This window comes from Sarcophilus harrisii, chromosome 2, assembly GCF_902635505.1.
Source record: "Sarcophilus harrisii chromosome 2, mSarHar1.11, whole genome shotgun sequence".
NCBI classification, from domain to species: domain Eukaryota; kingdom Metazoa; phylum Chordata; class Mammalia; order Dasyuromorphia; family Dasyuridae; genus Sarcophilus; species Sarcophilus harrisii.
In genome coordinates this window covers 208543322-208569242 of record NC_045427.1, presented here as the reverse complement: position 1 = coordinate 208569242, position 25921 = coordinate 208543322, and the positions used below count along the sequence as shown (strand labels likewise).

The window sequence follows — 25921 nt, the reverse complement described above, 5'->3', positions numbered from 1 at the left end:
TGTATGGATTGGATCACATCACTCCTCTGGTTAAAAATCTTCAATGATTCTGTTGCCCACAAAGTAAAATTCAGACTCTAAAGTTCAGACATTAAAGTCTCTTCACACACAATCTGATCATTTTTTTTAAAGCTGTATATTACTTTACTTCACATACTCTTCCTTTTAGCCAAATTGAATTCCTCTCTGCATACAGTAAATTTGAATCTTTGCTGAATATTTTCAATTTTAGAGGGTAGGAAGCAAAGTTCTAGAATGTGTGACTTAGGCAGGGTCTAATATTCCTGGGCTAATATTTTTCTCTTAGACTATATTGTTTCTCCCCAGGATCATTCTCCATTTTAGTATTTGCAAGTTGTAACTGATTAAACAGGTGATTTGTGATTTTGTCAGTAGTATAGAATTCCCAGCAAAAGAATTCTATCAATTGAGATAGCCACTCATCTATTACCTAGCAAATAACTCCTAGAGAACTACCTGAGATCAGAGAGTTTAAGGGAGATGCTCAGGATCCTACAGCTCATTTCAAAAATAGGACTAAAATTCCAATCTTCCTTACTTGGAACTGAGGATTCTGTCCTCATGCCATGCTGCTTATGGGAATCCAAAGGACTCAGAACCTGAAGAGATGAGAGGAGAAGGAATGAGAAAGCCAAAACTAATACTAAGCTTTCAGATTTAGCAAATGGAGTAAATAGTGATGCTATGGCAGAAATAATCTAGGAAAGCAGAAGGAAGAGCTTTTGAGCTTCTTAGAGCTGTCATTATCTTAGGAGCCTGGGAAATTTACATCATCTCTTTGGGTCTCAGTATGTTGACCTCTAAAGCTCCTCCCATCTTGAAAGCCAAAATCTGATGATCCTGCTCCTTTGACTGAAGGAAAGATGGTAATCTTAATTTTGGACATTCTAAGTTTGAAGTGTCAGTAGGCTATTTAGGTAGAAATATCTTGTAAGCAATTGGAGATATGGCTCTGGACTAGGGCTCAAGAGAGAGAATAAAGTTTAAGGGAAAAGTTTTGTGGCCATCTGTATGCAATAAAGCAAATTGAAGTTATGGAAATGATTGAAATCACCAAGGCACAGATTCTAAAGAGAATGAAAAAACAGAAGCAGAAGGCAGAATATGAAGGAAAAAATGAAACAGCAAAGAGAAAGTGATATAAGGAGGTAGGAGATGAATCAGAAAGGCTAGTCTCAGTATTCAGGGGAGGAAAGAGTAATGAGAAGGGGGAAGTATAACTTTTCACAGAAAAATTAGAAGGATGAAGACTGAGAAACGGTCACTAAAATTGGCAAGAAGATAGTACTGACAACCTTAGAGACCAATTTAATAGATACTGTGAATTGCAACTTAACTGCAAGGAGTTGAGATAATGAATGCTAAAGAGATAAAAATATTGTATCTGGGCAACTTTCTCAAGAAGTTTAAACAGGAGGCATGAAGAAGGAGGAGGAGGTGGGACCTGGATAGGATAGAAGAATCAAGGCCTTTTTTTAGGACTAGGAAAATATACTTAGATCTTCCTAGTGTGCTTAGAACTTGACCTAGTTTGCCATTCTTGGCAAAATTGTAATTAGCTGTTGATACCTAGTTACCTTTTTACTGTTTAGAATGTTGATGTGGAATGTAATGCTTCACCCTTCCAATACTTGGCTGTATGAGAGTGCAAGACCTGGAGTAAGAAAAACTTGGATTCAGATCCTACCTCTGCCATTTCCTATGTGGTCATGGACCATTCACTTAATTGATGTGAATCTTGGTTTATTCACCTGTACAAGGGACATAACAAAAAAAAATGTGGCACTTATTTGTTTTTTTTTTCTATGAAAGCTTTTTTATTTTCAAAACATATATATGGATAATTTCCAACATTCACCTTTGCAAAACCTTGTGTTCCAAATTTTTCTCTCCCTTCCCCTACACATCAAGTAATCCAATATATGTTAAACAGGTGCAATTTTTATACATGTTTCCATAATTATCATGCTGCACAAGAAAAGTCAGATCAAAAAGAACAAAAATTAGAAAAAAAAAAACAAAATGCAAGCAAACAACATCAGAAAGACTGGAAATGCTATGTTGTGGTCCACACTCAGTTCCCACAGACATCTTTCTGGGTAGATGGCTCTCTTCATCACAAGATCACTGGAACTGGCCTCAGTCATCTCATTGTTGAAGAGAGCCACGTCCATCAGAATTGATTATCATATAGGCTTGTTGTTGCCCTGTGCAATGATCTCCTGGTTCTGCTCACTTCACTTACCATCAGTTCATGTAAGTCTCTCCAGGCATCTCTGAAATCATCCTGTTCTTAAAGAACAATAATATTCCATAACATTCATATATCATAATTTATTCAGCCATTCTCCAATTGATGGGCATTCACTCCATTTCCAGTTTCTAGCCACTACAAAAAGAGCTGCCACAAACATTTTTGTACATGTGGATCCTTTTCCCTCCTTTAAGATCTTTTTGGGATACAGTCCCAGTAGAGACACTGCTGTATCAAAGAGTATATATAGTTTGATAATGCTTTGGGCATAGTTCCAAATTGCTCTCCAGAATGGTTGAATCAGTTCATAACTCCACCGACAATGTATTGGTGTCCCACTTTTCCCACATTCATCATTATCTTTTCCTATCATCTTAACTTATCTGAGGTATACAGTCATACCTCAGAGTTGTCTTAAATTGCATTTCTTTGAGCAATAGTGATTTAGAACACCTTTTCATATACAAGAAACGGTTTCAATTTCTTTATTTGAAAATTAACTATTCATATCCTTTGACCATTTATCAGTTGGAGAATGGCTTGCATTCTTATAAATTTGAATCAATTCTCTATATATTTTAGAAATGATACCTTTCTCAGAACCCTAGAATGTAAAAAATTTTTCTCAGTTTATTGCATCCTTTCTAATTTTGTCTGCATTGGTTTGGTTTGTTCAAAAATTTGAAACTTTATATAATCAAAATTATCCATTTTGTATTCAATAATGTTCTCCAGTTCTTATCTGGCCATAAATTCCTTCCTTCTCCACAGATCTGAGAGGTAAACTATCCTTTGTTCTTCTAATTTGCTTATAATATCACTCTTTATGTGTAAATCATGAATCCTTTGCAAGCTTATTTTAGTATAGAGTGTTAGGTGTGGGTCATTGCCTAGTTTATGCCATACTAATTTCCAATTTTTCCAGCACTTTTTGTCAAATAGTGAGTTTTTATCCCCAAAGTTGGAGACTGTGGGTTTGTCAAACACTAGATTACTATAGTCATTGACTATTTTGTCCTGTAAACCTAACCTATTCCACTGATCAACTACTCTATTTCTTAGGCAATACCAAATAGCTTTGATGATCTCTGCTTTATAATATAGTTTTAGGTCTGGTATAGCTAGGCCACCTTCATTTGCATTTTTTCCAATTAGTTCCCTTGAAATTCTTGACCTTTTGTTCTTCCAGATTAAGTTTGTCATTATTTTTTCTAGCTCTGTAAAATAATTTCTAGAGAGTTTGATTGGTATGGCACTTAATAAGTAGATTAATTTAGGTAGTTGTCACTTTTATTATATTAGCATGACCTACCCATGATCACTTGATATTTTTCCAAATTATTTAGATCTGACTTTATTTGTATAGAAAGTGTTTTATAATTGTGTTCATATAGTTTCTGACTTTGCCTTGGCAGGTAAACTCCCAAATATTTTATATTATCTACAGTTATTTTAAATGGAATTTCTCTTTGTATCTCTTGCTCCTAGACTTTGTTGGTAATATATAAAAATGCTGATGATTTATGTGGACTTATTTTGTATTGTACAACTTTGCTAAAGGTGTGAATTGTTTTAGTTGATTCTCTAGGATTCTCTAAGTATACCATCATATCATCTGCAAAGACTAATAATTTGGTTTCCTAATTACCTACTCTAATTCCTTTTATCCCTTTTTCTTCTCTTATTGCCAAAGTTAACATATCTAATACAATATTGAATAATAATGGTGATAGTTGGCAACCCTATTTCACCCTTGATCTTATTGGGAATTACATATGATGCTTGCTGGTGGTGGTTTTAAATAGATGGTACTGACCATTTTAAGGAAAACCCCATTTATTCCTATACCTCTAGTGTTTTATTATAAACATGAGTATTAGAATGTTATGGAATGGGTATTAGATTTTGTCAAATACTTTTTTTCTACATCTATTGAGGTAATCATATGATTTTTGTTAGTTTGATTATTGATACAGTCAATTATGCTAATAGTTTTCGTATTATTGAATCAGCCTTGCATTCCTGGTATAAATCCTACTTGGTCATGGCATATTATTCTGGGAATAACTTGTAGTAATTTCTTTGCTAATATTTTCTTTAAGATTTTTGCATTTAAGTGGCATAATGGATAGAGTACCAGCCCTGAGGTCAGGAAGACCTGAGTTCAAATCTGGCCTTAGACACTTAATACTTCCTAGCTGTGTGACCCTGGGCAAGTCTCCCCCCAACTCCCCGGGGAGGGGGGGGAACTTAACTCCAATTGACTGAGCAAAAAAAAAAAAAAAAAAAAAAAGATTTTTGCATCAATATTCATTGGAGAAATTGATCTATACTTTTCTTTCTCTGTTTTGACCCTACCTAGTTTAGGTATCAGCACCATATCTGTGTCATAAAAGGAATTTGGCAGGACTTCTTCTTTCCACATTTTTTCACATATTTTGCATAATATTGGAGTTAATTGTTCTTTAAATGTTTGGTAGAATTCACATGTAAATCTATCTGGCCCTGGAGATTTTTTCTTAGGGAGCTGATTAATAGCTTATTCAATTTCTTTTTCTAAAGTGGGACTATTTAAGTAATTTATTTCCTCTAATATTAATCTGGGCAATCTATATTTCTGTAAGTATTCTTCCATTTAATTTAGATTATCAAATTTATTGGCATACAGTTGAGCAAATAGCTGCTAACTGTTGCTCTAATTCCTTCTTCATTGGTGGAGAGTTGTCCCTTTTCATTTTTGAGACTAACAATTTGATTTTCTTCTTTCCTTTTTCTAATCAAATTAACTAAAGCTCCATCTATTTTGTTGGGGGTTTTTTTCATAAAACCAACTCTTAGTTGTGTTTATTAATTCAATAGTTTTCTTACTTTCAACTTTATTAAAATCCCCTTTTATTTTCAGAATTTCCAACTTGGTATTTAATTGAGGGGATTTAATTTAATTTCTAGCTTTCTTATTTGCATACCCAATTCGTTGATCTTCTATTTTGTGCAAGTAGGTATCTAGAGATGTAAAACTTCTCCTAAGAACTACTTTGGCTATATCGCATAATTTTTGGTATGTTGTCTCATTAATGTCATTGTCTTGGATGAAATTATCAATTATGTCTATGATCTGTTGTTTCACCCACTCATTCTTTAGGGTTAGATTATTTAGTTTCCAATTGATTTTTGATCTATTTTTCCCTGGTCTTTTATTGCATGTAATTTTTATTGCATCGTGATCTGAAAAAAATGCATTTACTTTTTCTGCCTTTCTGTATTTGATTTTGAGGTTTTTCATGCCCTGGTCAATTTTTGTATAGATTCCATGTACTGACTGAGAAAAAAGTATATTCCTTTATGTCTCCATTCAAATTTCTCCAAAGGTCTATCATACCTAACTTTTCAAGAATTCTATTTACTCCTTAACTTCTTTCTTCTTTATTTTGTGGTTTGATTTATTCAGTTCTAAGAGAGCCAAGTGGAGATCCTCCACTAGTATAGTTTTGCTGTCTAATTCTTCTTGCAGTTCTCTTAATTTCTCTAGGAATTTGCATTTATCATTTGGTGCATATATGTTTAGTATTGCTATTATTTCATTATCTATGGTTCCCTTTCACAAGATGTACTTTTCTTCCTTATCTCTTTTAATTGGATCTATTTTTCTTTTGCTTGATCTGAAATCAGAATTACTACTCCTGCTTTTTTTTTTTTTTTATTTCAGCTAAAGGATAATAGTTTCTGCTCCATCTTTTATCTTTACTCTGAATGTATCATTCTGTTTTAAATGTGTTTCTTTTAAACATATTGTAAAATTCTGGCTTTTAATCCAGTCTGCTATTTGCTTCAGTTTTATGGAAGAGTTCATCCCATTCACATTCACAATTAAAATTACTAACTCTGTATTTCCTGTCATCCTGTTTTCCCCAAGTTATACTTTTTTCTTTCCTTTCCCCCTTTCCTTCCTTCCTAATATTTTGCTTCTGGCCTTTTACAGCCCCTCCTCCTTTCTTATACCTTTCCTCCTTCTACTTCTGATCTCTCTTCTATTAGCCTTTCCTTTTCCTTTCCCCTTTCCTCTTCTACTTCCCTATAGGATGAGATGTTTCTCTGTGAAGCTAAATATATCTGATATTCTCTCTTTGAGCCAAATCTGATGTGAGTAAGATTCACATTCCCCCCTCCCTACTTTCCTTCAATTGTAATAGATCTTTTTTGCCTCTTCATGAGATGTAGTTTACTCCATTTTAACTCCATTTTCCTCTTTTTCCAGTAAAATCCTCTTTCCTCCTATAGTTTCTTTTTTATATCATCACAATAAAATCAAATTATATCTGTACCCTCTAAGTATACCCATAACAGAAATACAGATCTAAAAAGAGTCAAACATATCATCCTCCCATATAGGGATATAAACTTTTTATCTTTTAAAAGAAAGTGATTTTTTCCTTTCTTTTTTACCTTTTTTATACTACTCTTGAGTTCTATATTTGAAGATAAAGTTTTTTGTTCAGCTCTGGTCTTTTCATCAGAAATAAATGAAATTCACCTGTTTCATTGACTATCCATCTTTTCCCCTGAAAGATAATGCTCAATTTTGCCAGATAGTTGATTCTTGAATGCAATCTGAGTTCTTTGCCTTTAGGAACATCAGATTCCAGGCCCTTTGATTCTTTAAAATGGAAGCTTCTGGGTCCTGGACATTCCTAATTGTGCCTTCTCAATATTTGAATTGTTTCCTTTTGGTTGTTTTATTCTCTGTTTCGAGGACATCAGGGCAGTTTTCCTTGGTGATTTCTTTAAAGATGATGTCTAGGCTCTTTTTTTCCACCATGGTTTTCAGGAAGTTCAGGAATCTCTCTCCTAGATCTATTTTCAGGTCAATTATTTTTCCAATGGGTATTTTATATTTTCTTCTATTCTTTCATTAAATGAGATATTTTGTTCATTGGAATTTTTTTCCTTTTCACAAATTCTGTTTTTCAACAAATTGGTTTCTTTTTCAAATCTATTTTGTAAAGAGTTATATGGGTTTTTTTCCCCATTTCATCAGATATATTTTGTAAAGTGTTATATGTTTTTTTTTCCATTTTGTCAAATCTATTTTGTCAAATTTAGGGAGTTATTTGCTTTTTCCATTTCACTAAATCTATTTTTAAGGAGTTTTCTTCAGATAATTTCTGTGTTTTCCTTTCCAAACTCTCTTGCAACATTCCCATTTCCTTTCCCCATTTTTCTTCTATCTTTTTGATATTCTTTTTGATTTCTTCCAAGAGAGCCTTGTGAGATGGGGACTAATTCATATTATCCTTTGGGGTTTCATCTGGAGATGATTTGCCTTTAGGATCCTCATGGTTTGAGATCTGTTCTCTTTCTCCATAAAAGCTTTCTATGGTCAGAGTTCTTTTTGCTTTTTGGTCATTTTTTTTTAAAGGTTGAGGTCTGCTCTAAGAGCAAAGGGGAGATTGTCCCAAGCTTCTTCTACAGGTGACAGCAGCTTTACTTTGCTCTAGGCCAGTGCTGCTGACTTCCTTCCAGTGCTGGGTGGGCGTGGTCAATTCCACATTATTCTGGGGTTCAGAAGCTCACTATTTGCCTTTTGTATTTGCTTTGGATGTCTCACAGCTAATCTGTTGATTCACTGGTTTGTAATCAAGATAGAATAGCCAATGCTGCTGTATTTTTACTAATAGTTTCTTGATAGATTCCCTGGCACATGAATACCACTCCACCCTGGGGTCCTTGTGCTATACCCGACTGCCTTCCCTCCTCTTCCCCACCCCCACCCCCCATACACGATTGAAACATGTTTTCTGGAGTTTTTCCAAAATATCTTTTACTGGAAATGTTACATTTCAAATATTTGTGGGTTCTGTCACTCCAAAACCAGTTTAGAGGCTTGATCTGGTGTTGATCTGAGAGATACTAGGAGGTGCTCAGATAAAGAATGATTGGGGTGATTATATACAAGAGAAATAAAATTTTAAGAGAAAAAAATAAGAATTCAAAGAATGAAAAGCTCACGAGTACTGACTAATTAAGTAATGATAAAAGCATGAAAAATGGAAGATATTATGAAGAACTTTAGAGAAGTGGAAGAGAGTTAAATAAGGATGGAGCTGAGGGTGGAGAAGTTGACTCCTCTTGGGATGGCCTCAATCTTCTCAATGTAGAAGTGGCCTAATTCATATATTATCAGGATGTGTGGAGTGGGGTTGTGAAAATGGGAATTTAAGAAGAAAGGAAAAGATTTGGGATTGTTCTGTGTAGAGAATGAAGAAAGGAAACAATGAGAGTGCTATGCTTCTTTTAACCTGTATAGGATGAAAACAAATGCCATGGCTTTCTTCATGTACATAAAGCATCATAGAAGAGGAAGCAAAGGGATCAGCTGGTAAGAGTTACATGGACTTGAGCATGTCAGGAATGGAGGAAATCAGGGAGGCAAGAGTTACTAGGATGATAGCTAACTAATTAATCATTTGGGTGCATCGGTGCATCATAAGATCAAAGGTTTTAGAGCTGGAAGGTGTCTTAGTAGTTGTCTGATCTTATTCCCTTCTCCCCTTTGTCTTTTCATTTTTACAAAAGAGGAAACTGAATCATAGAAAATTGAAGGAAGTTGCCCAAGGCCAGACAAGCTTAGCAGAGTGAGAGTTTGAATCCATATCCTCTAACTCTAAATCCTCTGCTTTTTAGGCTGCCTCTCAAAACTAAGAATGAGGTCAAGACAACAAGCACTTAGAAAGTACTTTCTACACCAAACTCTGTGAAGAAGCAAAGTTCAAAGTTGGGAAGATGACCTGGAAGATTAGGTAAGTATCAAAGCAACAAAAGGGCAAATGTGTGAATGAGAGAGTTGAAGAGGAGAAAGGATAAAAATTTTTGTAGAAGAACAGAATTTCCAAAGTCAAGATTTGGAGAGTAGTATAGTTAGCCTATTATGGGAAAGCCTAAACTGATTCTCAGAATTCTAGAGTTGAAAGGGACTTCAGAGGTCATCTAGTTTAATTGGTACTGGAGTTTAATTGGTGCCATTATGAACCATATCCAGCCATACCAATGTATGGTTAAAACTGGGGAGACAAGATTGGTATTACAGTTGAATAGGTTGAAGAATTGGGTGATCAGAGTAACCAAGGAGTCATCATTATGAATATTTAAGTCTTTAAAGATGATGGCAGGAGATGGGATGGAGAGAAAAACTTTGAAGGATGAAAATCACAGTTCCTACCCAATATACCTCACAGGGTATTTTGATCAAAGTGGGAAAGTATGGGAAAGTGTTTTGAAAAATCTAGGTTAAACTGAATGCTCTGAAATCTAAATGAACATACTTGGCCCCAAAGAAGAAACATTAAAAGGAACTTACCTTCTTCTTCCTTTATAGAAGTACGAGACTGAGGGTATAAAACATTTCATATAAAAATTACACGTTTTCCAATATAGGTTAGTTTTGTTTAATAATTCCCCCTTATTTTTTATATTGTTTATTATAAGGGAAAGATATCTGGGAGCAGAAGGAAGAGTATATTAGGAAATGTGATGTTGAAAAAAGATATCAATACAAATTTATTTTTTAAAAAGTCAAGATGCTATAAACATGTAATGAATTCTTATCATATAGGACAAATTTCTCTTTTGTTTTTCCTTATTTTTTTGAACATCTCACAGGATTGAAATGTTCAGAATATGAATTAAGGGTCAACATTCTGCTAATTGTAGATTTCTTTTAAATAAAAAAGGTATGCTATAGGGGACTAAGTTTGAATGTCCTCACTAGGCTATGCCATGTATATAGAATAAAGAATCCCTACTTCCTGGTTGACTCTCTGTTAATTCCCTAATAACTTCCAGAAGGTAGCTGTCTTCCAGTCCTTTATGGAAATCTTTTATCATTACAGCAACAGGCAGTGGAATAAAACAATTATCCTCCCTAACTGCAGGTGCATGTATGCTCTTTCTAAGTAAACCACAGGAAGGTATTATGACAACTCATTCTCAAGCCCAGAGAGCTTTACCTGTGCATTAAGCCTGGCTGCTCTAAGAAATCAGTATTGCCCATAGAGTGACATAATAAAATATCAATTTAGAAGAAAGGAAAACAAAGCTCAAAGATAAACGATGAATCAACCAACAAGCAGATACATTTGGGAGACTCTGAAAGAGGGTGGATCCTTCTGACTCACTGTGGTGATCCATTTATATATTCCTAGTGACCAATCTTAATTTTTCCATTACATGGCAATGATTCACCATTTGCTGTCAGGTCTTATGTAACTGATATTTTGATCTGTTTGGATATTCAAAACATATATATATATATATATGTATATATCATCTTCTTGCATCATTATAAGATCGCCTTTCAGATACTTTGATAACCACTTGAAGAAACAGAAGGTCAATCCCAATGACCAGAAACTATAGTTCTCCATTCTCTAATAATAAAGAATAAATCATATCTATACATATATGTATTGTTTATGACTACAAAGGACTCTATATACATTACCTCACTTAATCTGCAAAACAACTGCATGAAATAAGTAATGTACATATTCATTGGCCGCATTTTACAAATGAGGAGATTGATATTCAAAAAGGTTAATTGACATTTTCTAGGCTGCAGAATTGGTTAATGATAGGAATCTGCCAAGTCTTCTGACTCCAAGTACAGAGTGCTTCTCACAACACCATGATACTCTTTGCCATAGAATAGTTTTGATGGGTCTCTTCTTTGTTATAGGGAGACTCAAGGAAGCTTTGAGCCTGGATTCTCAAGGAAGAGTACAATCTTTGGCAAGATACAGCTAAGCTGAAAAAACTTGGAAGATGGTACCTAAGAGATCTTGAGAAAAGGTTAATTAAGTTTCTAATATTTATCAGCTATGCAGGTGTCATTGCATTTTTACTTCAGTGAAAAAAGGTAGACCTCAGTTCAAATTCTGATTCTGCCACCTAATTGCTTCTGTTACTTTAATCAAGTTGTTTAATATATTTGGGTCTCAGTTTTCTCAACTCCATTATGAGAAGGTTGAATTAGATTAGTGGTTCAAAAAAATTTTGGTTTCAGACTCCTTTTACATTTTTAAAAATTGAGAACCCCAAAGAATTTTTTAATTATATGGATTATGGCTGCTGGTTTGCCATATTAGAAATTAAACACTATTATTATGAAGCCCCTGAAAGAGTTTTGGAGATGTGCAAATAAGTTTTGCAAAGTTGAATATTGAAAATTATCTTTGCATGTATTTGGAAAAATAAAATACTACGCAAAAAAAGAAACTATTCAACTAGATGCCCCTGAAAATTCCTTCCATTTCTAGATTTATACTTTGAGTCTATGACTTTGGAAAAGCCATTTAATCTTCCTGACTCTCAATTTACTCATCTGTAAAATGGAATGCTAACCTATATACTACCCAACTCAGAAGATTGTAACAAGAAAAGTACTTTATAAACTTGAATCCTATACTAACAGGAACTTTCATTAATAAGGATCAAAATAACTAAATGCAGAAGGCTATCATTATGGCATTGACTCTAAAGTACTGAATTTTTTGGTAACCCAATACCTATAACAAATTCAAAACACAAAATGGTCCTTCTTCTTAAGTAATGACAATAGTGAAGAAGTAGAAGAGAATGCAGATGCTGGTTAAATATGCCACAGTTCTTAGATCATCTACAAATATTAAATTAGATAATATTAGACTGAATATACAATATCTTGTTCAATGGTCAATGATCAAGGAGCAGATCTTCTACTAGAGAGTCTGAATTAAATCCATTTTGATGCCATCATTACAAATAAAACTAGAAGACATCAAAAGTCATAGCTAAATGAAAGAATGATTAAAAAGTAGTTCTTGGAATAAAAGAGTAGGTGGAATTGGTTTCAAGTACCCATAAACAACAAGAAATATATTTTCACAGGACACATACTGATTTCATTTTAGTGTGCTCAAGATAAGCATAAGCAAATGGACCACCAGGAAGATAACTGCAGCTTACATGGCAACATCTGTTACAGAAGATGAAATTTAAAATAATAATAATAAAGAATTTGAAAAGATACTTCAAATTAAATCAACATATGTTTTGATACTTGCTGATTTCAGTGCCAAAGAAAACAAAAGGGAAGACAATCAAAACTATTGGAAAATATGTTTTGGGATTAAGAAATTAAAATTTTTAAAGTTATGTGGACCATTGTGTAGCCTCAAAGAATCACGGAATTGGAAGGAAACTCAAAGGCCACCATCTAGTCTGACCCTAATTTGAATAATTACAATCCTCACTGCAATATGCTTAAAGACCTCTAGTGTGAGAAAAACCATTCCACCCTAAAGCAATCCATTTCATTTTTACTCACTATGCCCAAGACCAAGTAATTCTATATCTGGAGTCCCCTTAACTACTCTGGTTGCTAGTTGCTTCTGGGCAACTATTTCTTCTCTTTGGGTTGGATACAGCTCTAGGAGGAATAATCTTCTCTTAGAGATTATGGTCTTCTAATGTGCAAAGTTTATTATTACTTTTTTTTAATCACATACTTGTCCCTACCTAATCTCCATAGAAATATCCTTTAATGTCAATCTTTCCTTTCTCTTACCACGGTGAGAGTCCTCTTCCATTACCTCTATCCCTGACTCTCTTGTCCTTTGTTTTTATGCTCCCACAATAGCTGCCCTTGTTTAAAGATTAAAGAAGTCATTATCTCTGCACTGCTCACCTATGAATTTAGTGGAGGTGTGTCTCCAGCTTCCCTTTGTTTCTTACCTCCTCTCTATCCATCCATGCAGCTTCTAATTTTATTATTTTTTTCATGAAAAATATTGATTCATATATAGGGGACTTTAGGATTTTGTTGATGGAGTATTAATTCAGCTCGTCCTCTTTCCCTTCTCTGATTCTTTAAGTTCTACTTAAATCTTTTTGGCCTCCCAAATAGTTTTTGGCCCTTAATAATATTCCCCCCCCCCTTTTTTTAAACTCCTCAGTTCAATTTTCCTTTTTTTTTTTTTTAAAAAGGGAGATAAAATTTGTGGTGTCATTAAAATTTCATAACAATCTTATTGCAATAGTGCTTGCAGTAAGCAATTATTAAAGTAATTTTAAAAGCAAATTTAAAATAAAAAAAGCCAAATTAATTGCTTAATTTTGTGTTTTTGTTATTTTGTAGTGTTTAAAAGTCAAATCTTCTCAATTGTTGTTGCTTTTTTTTTCCCCCAAGAACATCTCAAATGACTTACCAAAGGTTCATCTTATATCATTCATATTTAAAATCCTATTTTCAGGATGTTATTGTGAGTTACAACTTAAGCCTTATATCTCTTTGGAATATACTATCCCATTCTCTTCTTTGGTTTCTAATAATTATGAAATAATTCTGGGTTATCAAAAATAGCTTCAGTTCATATCAGAAGGGCTTTCTCTTTATAACATGTAAGATTTATCGTTTGTTATTGAAATTGTGAAATTTACCTACTATATACTTTGAAATTTCAAAGATTGGATTTCTTCTGCCAGTGGTTTATAGACTTGATAGACCAGTGCTTTATTTTCTTTTTTTCAAAAATTTTTAGATATTGTTATGTTATTATTTCCTGTAGTATGGAATTCACTTTTTAAAAAATCTGTCAGCTTCTTATAGAATTCTTTTTATCCTTAAATTATCTATGCACCTGTTCTTCAAGGTCATTTGCCCTGATATATAATATTCATGAGTTCTTTTAATATTGCCTTTCAGTCCTCTGTTACCAAATTTTCTTTCACTTCTATATTTTTGTGTTGTCATTTCCCTTTCAGAGCCCCTATATTTTTGGACAGAAAGTTTATTATGTCTTATAAATTCCTTATTCTGGTGTTATTTTTTTAAAAATTCTGATTCCTAACAATTTAATTCTTAATTATTTTCTTCTAACCAAAACAATTCTCTTTTGAACAACTTTGGATTTCCCTGCTTTTTTTCCATGATATTAGGGAAGGTGGAAGAATTCTCGTTTTTGACTAGGAAGTATGGGCTCATTTATCTTCAAAGTATAATGTTTGTTTCTAGAATTTTGACTTTAAAAATTTTTTAAATTCATTTTTCCTTCTGTCTTTATGTGTCTCTCTCTATTGGTTGATGTATTTGCAGACTCCATTTTTAACTTAGGTTTTTCTCCCTTGGCATTTTAGTTTTTGCACCTTTTTTTTTTTTTTTTTTTGTATTCTTACTCAATTTTTTTCTAGTTCCTTTCATATTCTTTACTCTCATCCCCTTCCTATGATGAATAGACCCACAAATCTGAGTGTCCTCAGTCTATTCTTTGGGGGAGAGGGACCATGACCCTTGCCCAGACTAAATTGTAGGGGGAAACGACTGATCTCAGGTGAGTTTCCAGTCTTCTTCTTTTTTTTTTTTTTTTTTTTTTTTTTTTTTTGGCAAAAGCTCTTTCCCTTCTGTGATTCACTCTGCTTTCTGTCACCTAGGCAAGTTACCTCATATCTCTCACCATTTCAGTTTCCTCATCTGTAAATTGAAGCTGTCAGACTAGATGAGCTCTAAGATTAAAAACTTTGAGTATAAGTTTAATTCTCAGATTTGACACTATTTATGTGACCATGAACAAGTTATTTAACATCTTGGAGCCCCAATTTCTTCTTCAGTAAAATGGAGATTATAGTACCGATCTCACAAAGTTGTAAGAATCACAAAAGGTGGTGTATGTAAAGTATCTTGGTCACCTTAAAGTGCTACATAAATGTCTTCTATGTCAATGTACATTATTTCTCTTGAACCTCAGAATAAATTTATGAAGTAAGTAAAACAACTATTCTTGATTGTAGATTTTTATGACCATGAAAGAAGTTGGGGTATTCATATAAGGAGAATGAAAACTAACAAATGCCTGAGTATCACATTGGTATCTTCTAGATGCAGAAAATATCAGCAGCACCTCACTGGGTGGATATCCTATAGAAATTTAGGGGGAAATATATACAAAATCATACAGAATAAAAATTATAGAGGGATTATCACCTATACTGGGTACAAGAGTATCCACACTGATGAGATGATGATTCCATCAAAGAACAGAGTACATATGAGTATCTATATGAGAAGATATCATTTTCATTCTACAAACATTAATTTTTATCTGACTGCCTCAAATGTGGGTGTGGTCCTGTGTTCTTGAAGGTTACACCAGTGGAGAACAAGCTCTGGTAATGTCTAACAAACTGGAAAAGGTTTGAGTATGAGTTGACAACTTCTATCCCAAGAGGATCAACCTAGCTGAGTTAATGGAAGCTCATCACCAGAAATTTAGCCACCAGGGGATGATATATATATATATTTTTTACTATAAAACAACTCATGAAAATAATATATTCAGGTATGGATAGCTTATAACCCTTGACAGAAACAATATCCAAAAGGATGAAATTTCAAGTCATTTAAAGTGGTTGAAGCTCTGAAAAAGTTCCTCAATCAAATTCATGGAATTATTACTGGCTATTAATTGATTAAAGGTTCAATCACATCATGGAAACCTTTAAACAGTAAAATATAGTTCTTTTTTTTTCTTTTTTTCTTTTTTCTTTTTTTTTTGCTGAGGCAATTGGGGTTAAGTGACTTGCTCAGGATCACATAGGTTAAGTGTCTGAGGCCAGATATAAACTCAGGTCCTGCTGACTTCAGGGCTAATACTTTCTATCCACTATACCACCTGGCTGCCTTTAAAACATAGTTCTGAGGAGATTAAATGGAAAGAGTTATCCTTGCTAGTCTAGAAGAGAACCAGCTATGAAGAAAGAATCCAGCTCTTTGCCTTTTCCTTTGAGCTTCCTGTACAGTGTATAAAGTATGAAAGTGTGGATAGGAGAAAGGATTTCTCTCCATTAATCCTACATTTTAATGTCATCTTGAAGTGATGAAACTTGCCTATTAGGAACTTACAAACCAAGGAGTCAGTTGAAAATCCAGCTATGGAACTGAGTTGAAATTATGGAGAAAAGGCCTACAGGGCCCATCAGAATATCACCACCCAGCAGAAACATTGAGCCCAAGAAAAATTAAACATAAGAAGTGTTTTCTCTTTCCAGAGGCAATGCCAGAGGTGTGAGTTGCTTTGGCCAAGTGTTTGCCATATGTGTGTGTGTGTGTGTGTGTGTGTGTCTCAAATAGTATATATGGTCATTGGTTCTGTGTGTATTTATGGGAGAGTACACACCAATTTAAGAGGACAATGTGTTGTTGCTATTGTTCCTGCTATGCTATTTCAGTAAATGTCTTCACTTTGAGGTAACTACATCTGTGAATGCTCACGAGCTATAGTTTTAAGAGTATGGACCCAGAAAATATTTTGAATCTAGAACTGGGAAATTTAACATTTGAAGTGGAGCAGGGTGGATATAGATCCAGAGATGAAGGATAAAGAGAGGATCACACCATAAAATAGTTCAATCTAGACCTAAAAAACTCCCTCTCCAACAACTATGATATTTTTTCATTCATGTTTTGCCTGAAGGTCTTCAGCAACAGGACAATTCATGACTAAAGCCTTTTTGCCTTCTTGCAATTTCCACCCAAGGCTCCTAGTCCTGCCAAGGCCAAGAGAACATGTCTGTCCTTCTTCAATGAGACATGTCTCAAAATTCTTTCTGACAACTCTAGTATTCTCATTAAGTGTTTTTCCAGTTTACACGTTCTCAGCTATTTCAACCAATCCTTACATAGTAATAGCTAGCATTTAAAAATACTTTATGGTTTGAAAAGCATTTTTTTCCTCATTTGATTCTTAAAACAATTATAGGTTGGCCCTTCAATCAGCAAATTTTTTATAAGCTCCTGCTATATGCCAAGTACTGTGCTAAGTGCTAAGAATCCAAAGAAAGCCAAAAGACTCTCTCTGCTCTCAAGGAACTCACAGTCTAATGAATAAATATTTTGTTAAACTCATTTTATAGGTGAGAAAAGTAAAACAAAAAGTTTAATGTCTTATCACTCTAGTTTCCCTCCTCTGGAGACTGCCTTGCCAGTATTCCTCCTAATATATGGTGTCTAGATTTGAACTTCATGCTCTAACTGTGTTTTAAACAGAGTGAAATACAGTGTGACTAAGATCTCCCCATTTCTGAAAGTTGTTTCCATTTTAACAAGACTACAGTAGTTTTCTTAGATGCCATATCACTCTGATGGTGCATACTGAGCTTACAATTCATTAAAAACCCAAGATAATTTTTAGATAACTGCTTAACTAGCCATATCTCTCCCACTGTGTATTTACCTATATTTTTATTAAATTTCATTTTATTCAATAGAGTCTAATGTTCTTGCTTTTGACTTTAGGCTCTCTAAACCATATGGCAGTATTATTTCTTTAAACTTTAAACAGTGTTTACCCACATCAGTAAAAAAAAAAAAATTTGAGCATACGCTTCCAATATATGTGTCCACTTAATAAATTATACATCATATCACAAAATTCTTAGGGCTGCTTTAAATTTTAGTAGTTTAAAATTATATTTTTAGGGCACTCTATATCTGTATTATTGTCTATGGGATTTCCTTGTCAAAAGATGCTGGAGTTGTTTACCATATCCTTTTCTAGTGAATTAAGGCAAACAAAAATTAGGTGACATGCCCTCTGTCACACAGCTAGTAAGTGTCTGGGACTGAATTTATATTATTGTACTGTATTGTATTAATGGCAAGAACACTGTGCTATATTTAATTGTATTACTGTATTAATAATTCTGCATAAAGTAAAACACAAAAATAGACATTTTAAATATGAAATTAAAATGAAATATTTAATTCTTCACTCTATAGGAAAAAATTTTTTATTGAATAGGGGAATAGCATGGTCAGATAAGGAGGCAACTAAGTAGTTCAGTGGATAGAGCAGTGGGCCTAGAACCAGGAGGAGTTCAAATCTAGTTTCAAACACTTACTAATTATGTCACCTTTGGAAAAGTCATTTAACCTCTGTTTGCCCTAATTCACTGGAGAAGGATATAGTAAAACACTCTAGTACCTTTGCCAAAACATCCTGCCACAGACAGGATGATCTAGTTATGACTGAATGGTAGAACAACAACATGATCAGATGAGTGCTTTAGAAATTTTGGCTGCTATATATAGATTGGAGTGAGAAGAACTTGAAGGATGGAGGCCAATAAAGAAACTATGGCAATAGCAAAGTGAGAAGTGAAGTAAAGGTTTGAACTAGGGTAGTGGCTGTGCATGAATAGAGAGGATGGAATAGATGAAAAAGATTGTAGAAGTAGAAACAATAAGATTTGGCAACTGATAAAATATATGAGGAAATGCTCTATTATATGAAGAGAGAGAGAGACAGAGAGAGAGAGAGAGAGAAAGAGAGAGAGAGAGACAGAGAGAGAGAGAGAGAGAGAGAGAGAGAGAGAGAGAGAGAGAGAGAGAATTAGCAGTTAAGCATTTAGTATTTTTCAAGAATTGTGCTAAAACAGTCCCTATCCTTAAGAAACTTCCATTCTAATAGAAAAAACAGCACATAAAGGGACTGACACGACAGCATAAGTTAGAGTTAGTCAAGAAGGGAGGTAGAAGCCTGAATCTGAGCGAGATGCAGCTCCAAATATAGCACATTTCCCCTCTCATTGTGCCTCTCATTCAGAAAACCCTGCTGGAAAAGCTGTCCCTGCCACTCACCTATCAGAGTCCAAGGTGGTTTCAAAGATTTAGTCCAACTTTCTAGGGGGAATCAGGAAGGAGAAAGGAATAGTCAGGAAATCTATTTTGGAGTGGCAGGAAAATGAGAAAGAGGAAGGGGCTAAAAAACACTGAATATGTGAACCTGAGTGAATAAATGGTACTCTCAACAGCAATTGGGAAGTTTGGAAGAAGGATTGGATTGAAGGGAAAGATAATGTAATCAGATATGCAATGAGGATCACAATCTCTGCCTTTTAATCCTGTGCTATTCATTCTATTTCACTCAAAAGAAGAGGGGAAGGCATTGTCTCAGAGAAAAGTCTACTATCTGCTATTACCATGAGGTGAATTGGGATGGCTTTTCCACCAGTGTCTTCTGAATGAGAGGCAGAATAGTATAGGAGGAAATGTACTATATTTGGAGCCATGGGATCTGGATTCAAATCCTTGTTTTTCTACTTAGAAATTGTGCTACTCTTGGCAAGATTTGGTTTTTCTTCTTATGAAAAATGATTAGATGTGTTCTTAGAGCTTTTTGAGCTATGGATGTATGGTGCAATATTAGTGGATGACCAAGTAGTAGCATAGATGGAAGTGTCAGGCGTGTTGCCAGTCATAAGACTCTTGGCCTGCCTCCACTAAGGGCTGAGGGGATTCTCCACCCTACTCCTCTCACCTTCCTGAGTAAATGACAATAGCTGACATCTATATAATTATTGAGGGTTTGCCATTATCTTGATATACATCATTTCATTTAACCCTCACAGTAACACTGTTGCATAGATGTTATTACCTTTTTTACAGTTGAGGAAACTGAGTCTTAGATTAAGTCACAGTCACACAGCTAGTAGGTGCCTGAAGCAGGATTCAAACCCAGCTCTTCTTGAGCAAAGAGCCAGTACTCAGTTCTCTGAAGTCTTTAGGTCTTTCCAAAAGTATCTGTTAAGTAAGATTTCCCTCAGAAAGTTACTAACCAAATCCAGATAAAGGCAGAATGCCTAGAAGTTGTTGTCCAAGATAATAAGATGCTTAGTTTCCAGGCTCAATAGCTGGGGTGATGAAATCTTCCAATTCTCATTGGAATAAACAGGCACAGACTGTGGAGATGCTTGTGGTCTAGAAATGGCTGGAAGTAATGCTTTTCCTAGTTATGATCCTTTCAGCAAGTTTGCCCTAACAAAATTATCTTCCTAAACCTAAGCAGCAGATAGAACAATGGTACAAAATTGAACATTTTCCAACATTGCCTAGAGGATTAGCTTTGGACACAGGTGATCCGGTTTGCTTTCTTGGCTTGTCTGGCAAGGCGCACTGAAACAAATCAATCAATCAACAGGCATTTCTTAAACTCCTATTATGCATCAGGCACTGTGCTAAACTTTGAAGATACAAAGAAAGGCAAAAGACAGACCCTTGCCCTCAAGGACATCACAAACTAATGATGGAGACGAGATGGGAACGATATTGAACATACAGAATATATACTGGATAAAAATACAGAATTTGGAGTCAGTATACATAGGTTTAAATATTGGTTCTGCCATTGAGTAACTGAATAATTGTGTAAGCTACTTATTGTGGCCTCAATTTTCTCACCTATTAAAAAAAAGATTTGGATTAAATTGGTTTAAGGTTCCTTTGAATTCCAAATCCTATAATTCTACCCTAAGAATAAGACCTAGTCAGTAACTTATTAATAAGTTCATAGTTCCATGGCACTTTAAGATTTGAAAAGCACTTTCTTCACCTGTGAAGTAGATCATAAAAAGATTTTTTATCATCCATTTGACAGATAAGGAAATAAAAATTCAGGAAGATTGTTATTTGTCCAAAGCTACTTGTAGAACTTGAATCCTATGCAGATTAAATCACTATTGACCTTTTCCTCCAGAATTTCTAAATATTGTCTTCTTTCCTCATTGTTATCCAACTTTGTTCATTTTTTCTCTCCATTTACCTATAATTCTTCCTCTTTGCACTTTGAAATTGACTGATGGTTACAAGTACTTTAAGCAAATGGAAGCCAAAAATGGTGAGAAATTTTGAGATAGAGGAAAAAATATCAGCATAATTAATTGATACAAGGAGAAAGTCTGAAAACATAAAATGTGTGATACCTGTGGATCTCCCATATCCATCAAGGAATTAAGTTAAAAGTATATTTTCATCTCTTCATTCTAGTCTAAGTTGATTTTTATAATTTTGTTACATTTATTTTTTTTAATTTTTAGTGTCACTGTTCTTTCCATTTGCATTGCAGTTACTATATAAATATTTTCTTTGTTCTCTTTATATTCATCACATACATCATTTCTTGTAGAGCAATAATATTTCATTACATTTGTGTATCACAATTTGTCAAACCTTTCCCCTATCAATAAGTATTGACTTAGCTGTTACAAAAAAATGCCATTATAACTATTTTGAAATGTGTAGGGACTTTTTTTCTTATCATTTGGTTTCCTTGAGGTATAAGCTCAATAATAGAGTTTAAGGTTCAAAGAGAAGAACATTTTAGTCACTTTATTTGAATAATTCCAAATTGCTTTCTAAAATGGCTGTGCCATTTCACAGATCCATCAACAAAGTATTAATATGCTTATCTTCTTATAAGACTCCACCATAGATTGTTATTATTTATTGTCATTTTTGCCTATTTGTAAGATGTAAGATGAAACCTCAGAGTTGTTTTGATTTCCACTTCTATTATTATTAGTTATTTGAAGCATTTTTCCATATGGTTATGAATAGTTTGCAGTTATTTTGAGAATTGTTTGTTCATGTCCTTTGATCATCTATTGGGGAATTACTATTAGTCATGCATATTTATTAATTATTTATAAATCTTGGGTACCAAACTTATAAGCAGAGAAATTTGATATGAAGGGTTTTTTCCCCCATTTAACTACCTCCTTTCTTATTCCAGATTCATTAATGTTGTCTGAGCAGAATCTTTTCAGTTTCAATAATTAAAATTATCTATTTTATCTTTTGTAAATAAATGTGAGAGTAACACAATCTTTTTCTCTTCTACTTTTTTGTGTACAATCTTTAATATTAAGGTCAAAGGGTTATTGAGTTCTATTGTTTCTGAATCTCCCTTGTTTAATTTGTTCCATTGGTCTATTTTTAACCAATATCAAATAGTTTTGATAACTATTCCTTCATAACATAGTTTGAGGAGTGAAAGTACTATTCCCTCTTCATTCTTAGTTCTTTTCATCATTTTCCCTGATAATCTAAGATGTTGTGGGTTTTTTTAATGATTTTTTTTTTATTTTATCAAGCTCTGTAAAATATCCTCTTGATTTAATAATTTGATTGTTATAGCATTAAAAATATAAATTATTTTTAATAATTGGTATGGCCTAGTGCATGAGGACTGAACAGCCATCCTACTATTTAAGTTATTCTTTAATTCTTTAAAGAGTGCTTTGGAATTGAATCTCTACAAGTCATTCAAGAGACATACTGGCTCCTGGTTTCTTGTCCAAAAGATAGAAGGTCAATATGAAGCCAGATTTAGTATACCTGTGATCCAATGAATTGTGGGGACAACACTTGTTTTCACATCCAACTCTGTATCTCTGCTCTGTAGAAGCACCTGATGTTTGCTGGGGTTTGTCCTTTCCTCCAAATCCACAGGGTTTCATTCATCTCTTTTTTTAGTCTTTTCCTATCATCCATTGTATCCCAAGCCTCATCAGTCATAATAATATTTGTATTACCATTGGATTTCAATACCTCTGAAGGAAAAAGTGAGGCTGACAACTTTGCACAGCTTCGCCCCACTTAAATCCAATTCAATTGCAAGCCAAGACAACACCCTTGTCATTTCATTGATCCTCCTTGAGAACAAAGAACCAACAACAGCATTTTTGTGCCCTTGGGGAGGTTGATACATGTTATTGCTATTTGGAATAGGATTTCCCTATTATTGCTTCTTGCGTTTTGTTATTGTTATTTAGTTTCCTGATTTATCTCTTTATTTTTTGAATGTTTATTTTTGTCTGATGTTTGATGTTTGATGATGAATGTTTGCTTTATCTGATAGCATAACAACTCTTGCAATTTTTAATTTACTTGATGCATAGAAAAAAATTTCTATTCCCTCAGGTTTATTTTGTGTATGTTTTTATTTTTATGTGTGTTTCTTGTAGAATTTTTGTTTTCTTAGTCACTCTGTCACTTTTTTTATTGGAGTGTTCAGTCCACTAACAACTAAGGGTATAAGATTTAGGTTTATATTTTCCTCCATCTATCTCTAAAATGAAGGTTGTTTTTTTTTTTTTTAAGTTATGATTTTCCCTTCTGCTATAGACACTGTTATATTCCTTCAATTATTTTACTTTCATTTTTTAAAGGTGATCCTGTTCCCACTGAATCTTTTCTTCTCAACCCTAATCCCCTCTTTTTGTTACCCTTTTCCTTTTAGAGTTTTATTTATTAGTTTCCCTGTCCTGCTTTTATCTGGTTATATATTTTTACTCTTTTTTTTTTTTTTTTTTTTTTTGCTCTTAGTCAGATTTCCCCATTCCTCTTTCCTTCAACTAGTCCTGTTTGCTAGTTTTTTGTTTTTAGCTTTTCTCAAAGTATGCTTTTGCCTTACCACATTTTCCTATTTAGTTGATCAATTTTGGATATAAAATTGCCCCCAATTTTATAATAAAAACCAATCATTTCATTATTAATGCCACAGGAAGCCAATCTCTAAGGGTGATTTTTTGTTTTGTTTTGTTTTGGGGTTTTTATCACATTCAATAGTCTTTGAGGCCAGACCTTCCATGACTAAATATTACCTCTTTCCTTGGGATGATTCAAGGAATAGATTGTTCATAATATGAGTTGGGGAGAGACCTTCCAATTCCTTCTTATTGTCTGCCTTCAACCTAGCCTGGGGTTTCGGAGTTTTCTCTCCTATTGGGGTAATCTCACAAAAAAAGCAGCTTTTCTATGTAACAAGTGAAATCTAAGAAGTGTTAGAACCAGTCATCAGTACAGTTGGCCCTTCTTCAGCCCTGCCCCCTTCTTCTCTCAGTATTAAGTAGCCCAACTCTTGTTAGCTTGTACTGTCTTCAAAGCAGTGTGGTTCCCCAGAAGTATTAATATAGTTATTCCTTCTCCTTTATTCTTCCTTAAGTTGCAAATACAGAGTTCTCTATTAGTTCAAGATGTATTACATCCCATTTTCTTGATAAGGGCTAAAAGGAGATTTTGAAAGTTATCTGGTCCAGCCCCCTCATTTTACAGAGGAGGAAACTGAGGCTTAGAAAGGGATAGTAGATTGGTAATGCTGGGATTTGCACCCAGGTCTTCTCAATCCTGGTTTAGTACTGTGAATTTTATAGTAGTAAAAAACATTATACATATAGCTAGTTAGAAAACTCAGATCTGCTAATTTTGTCAAAATTAAAGCTCTAAAGAAATGGGAGTCCTGATATACCCTACTTTGTAAAATGAAGGATCAGGTTCAAGAAGTGAGAAGTGGAAGAGGGGGGAATAGGAGACATGGAGAAACAGAAAGAATACTGGGGGTGGGGTGAGAAAGAGACAGAGAATGAGAACTGGAGAGACAATAAATATCAAAGAGGGAATTAGAATGAATAAAAGAATTCGGTTTTTAAATTGAGAAAGGGAATCAGCAAGATTAGAGAATCATAGATTTAAGAGTTGAAAGGGATCTCTAGTATGATCTGGTTTAACTTTTTCATTTTAAGGATGAGGAAACTGAGACCCATAGAAGATAAAGTGACTTACTTTTATGACTATAAATAGTAAGTGGCAGAACCAGAATTTGAATCCAAGGCCTCTGACTCCTGTTCTAGAATATTATCCACTGTTGTTTCAAGATTTAGAAGCTCATTGATGTGGGAAAAGGAAGGAGACTCTCATCTTGTAAACCAACTCCAAATTTTTTAAGCAGTTCCACTAGAGGTTAATGCCACATTAAGGTAATTCTTTTCTCATTATGATTTGATAAGTTTTATTTCACAAATTATAATACCTTGGGTTTTCTTATAGTAGCTATTTCCTCTGCCTTTTGTTCCTCCTGTGAGTTCCTCAGGTGATTTCTTATCTTGTACGATTAAGAACAAGCTGTCCAAAAGTTACATGAAGACTCTTTCTCTTACCTGAAGTCAGAGTTTTGCTAGTAGTGTGAACAGTAGTAAAATTAATGGCTATGTCAAATCAAGACAAAAGTCCCTTATTGGCCAGTAGAGTGCTTTAGAAATGGAGGAGGGAGGAAAAGGGAAGAGGAAACTTTGAAAGAAACCTAAGACTAGGAATCAGTAAACTTGTGTTCTAATGCTCCAACTCTGTCTTAAGCAGCTCAGTTTTTCCTTCTAAAGCAAAAAGATTGTACTGGATCTCCTAAATTTCTTCCAGTTCTGACTTTCTATTCTGAACAGGAAGCCATATAAAACCTGAGGTTGTTCTTTGACTTTTAATTAAATTAAAAAAAAAAAAAAAAAAAAAAAGGAATGACCACTGAGGACTGCAAAATGTTGAGCTACGAGCCAGAAAGTTCAATTTTTTTTTAGTCCAGCAGGAATATTTTTACCTAAGAGCATAGCATTTAAAATTGAAAAGTATCTTAGAACTCATCTAATTAAACCCTTTCCTTTAATATTAGAACAAACTTATTGGGAAAACAAAAAAGAAAGAAAGAGAGAGACCGAGAGAGAAGAGAAGAGAGAAGAGAAGAGAACAGAAGAGAACAGAAGAGAAGAGAACAGAAGAGAAGAGAAGAAGAGAAAAGGAAAGGGAAACTCAACTTCACACCCTAGTCATCTAGTCCTCAAATCAGTATTTTTTTCCTACTTTTCACAATTTCTTCCAAGTTCTATGCTAAAACATTCATGACAGAAGTTCTCTATTCCCAGCTACTGAGGCCATGGACAGGTATGGAAATTCATAATAAAACCAGGCCTGCTCTCTTGACAGCTGCTCTGGTTTAAGCCTACCCAATGGAGTGG

At 34.1% G+C, this 25921-nt stretch overlaps 1 long non-coding RNA gene across 1 annotated transcript in view; it reads left to right on the top strand.

Moving 5' to 3' along the window:
• Positions 1-24895, top strand: part of LOC116421494 — a 55813-nt gene extending 30918 nt beyond the window's left edge. Inside the window, exons 2-4 of the long non-coding RNA XR_004231868.1 lie at positions 8957-9072; positions 11007-11119; positions 24770-24895. This is a non-coding gene — a long non-coding RNA (uncharacterized LOC116421494). The remainder of the gene's footprint in view (positions 1-8956; positions 9073-11006; positions 11120-24769) is intronic.
• The last annotated feature ends 1026 nt before the right edge of the window (positions 24896-25921 follow it).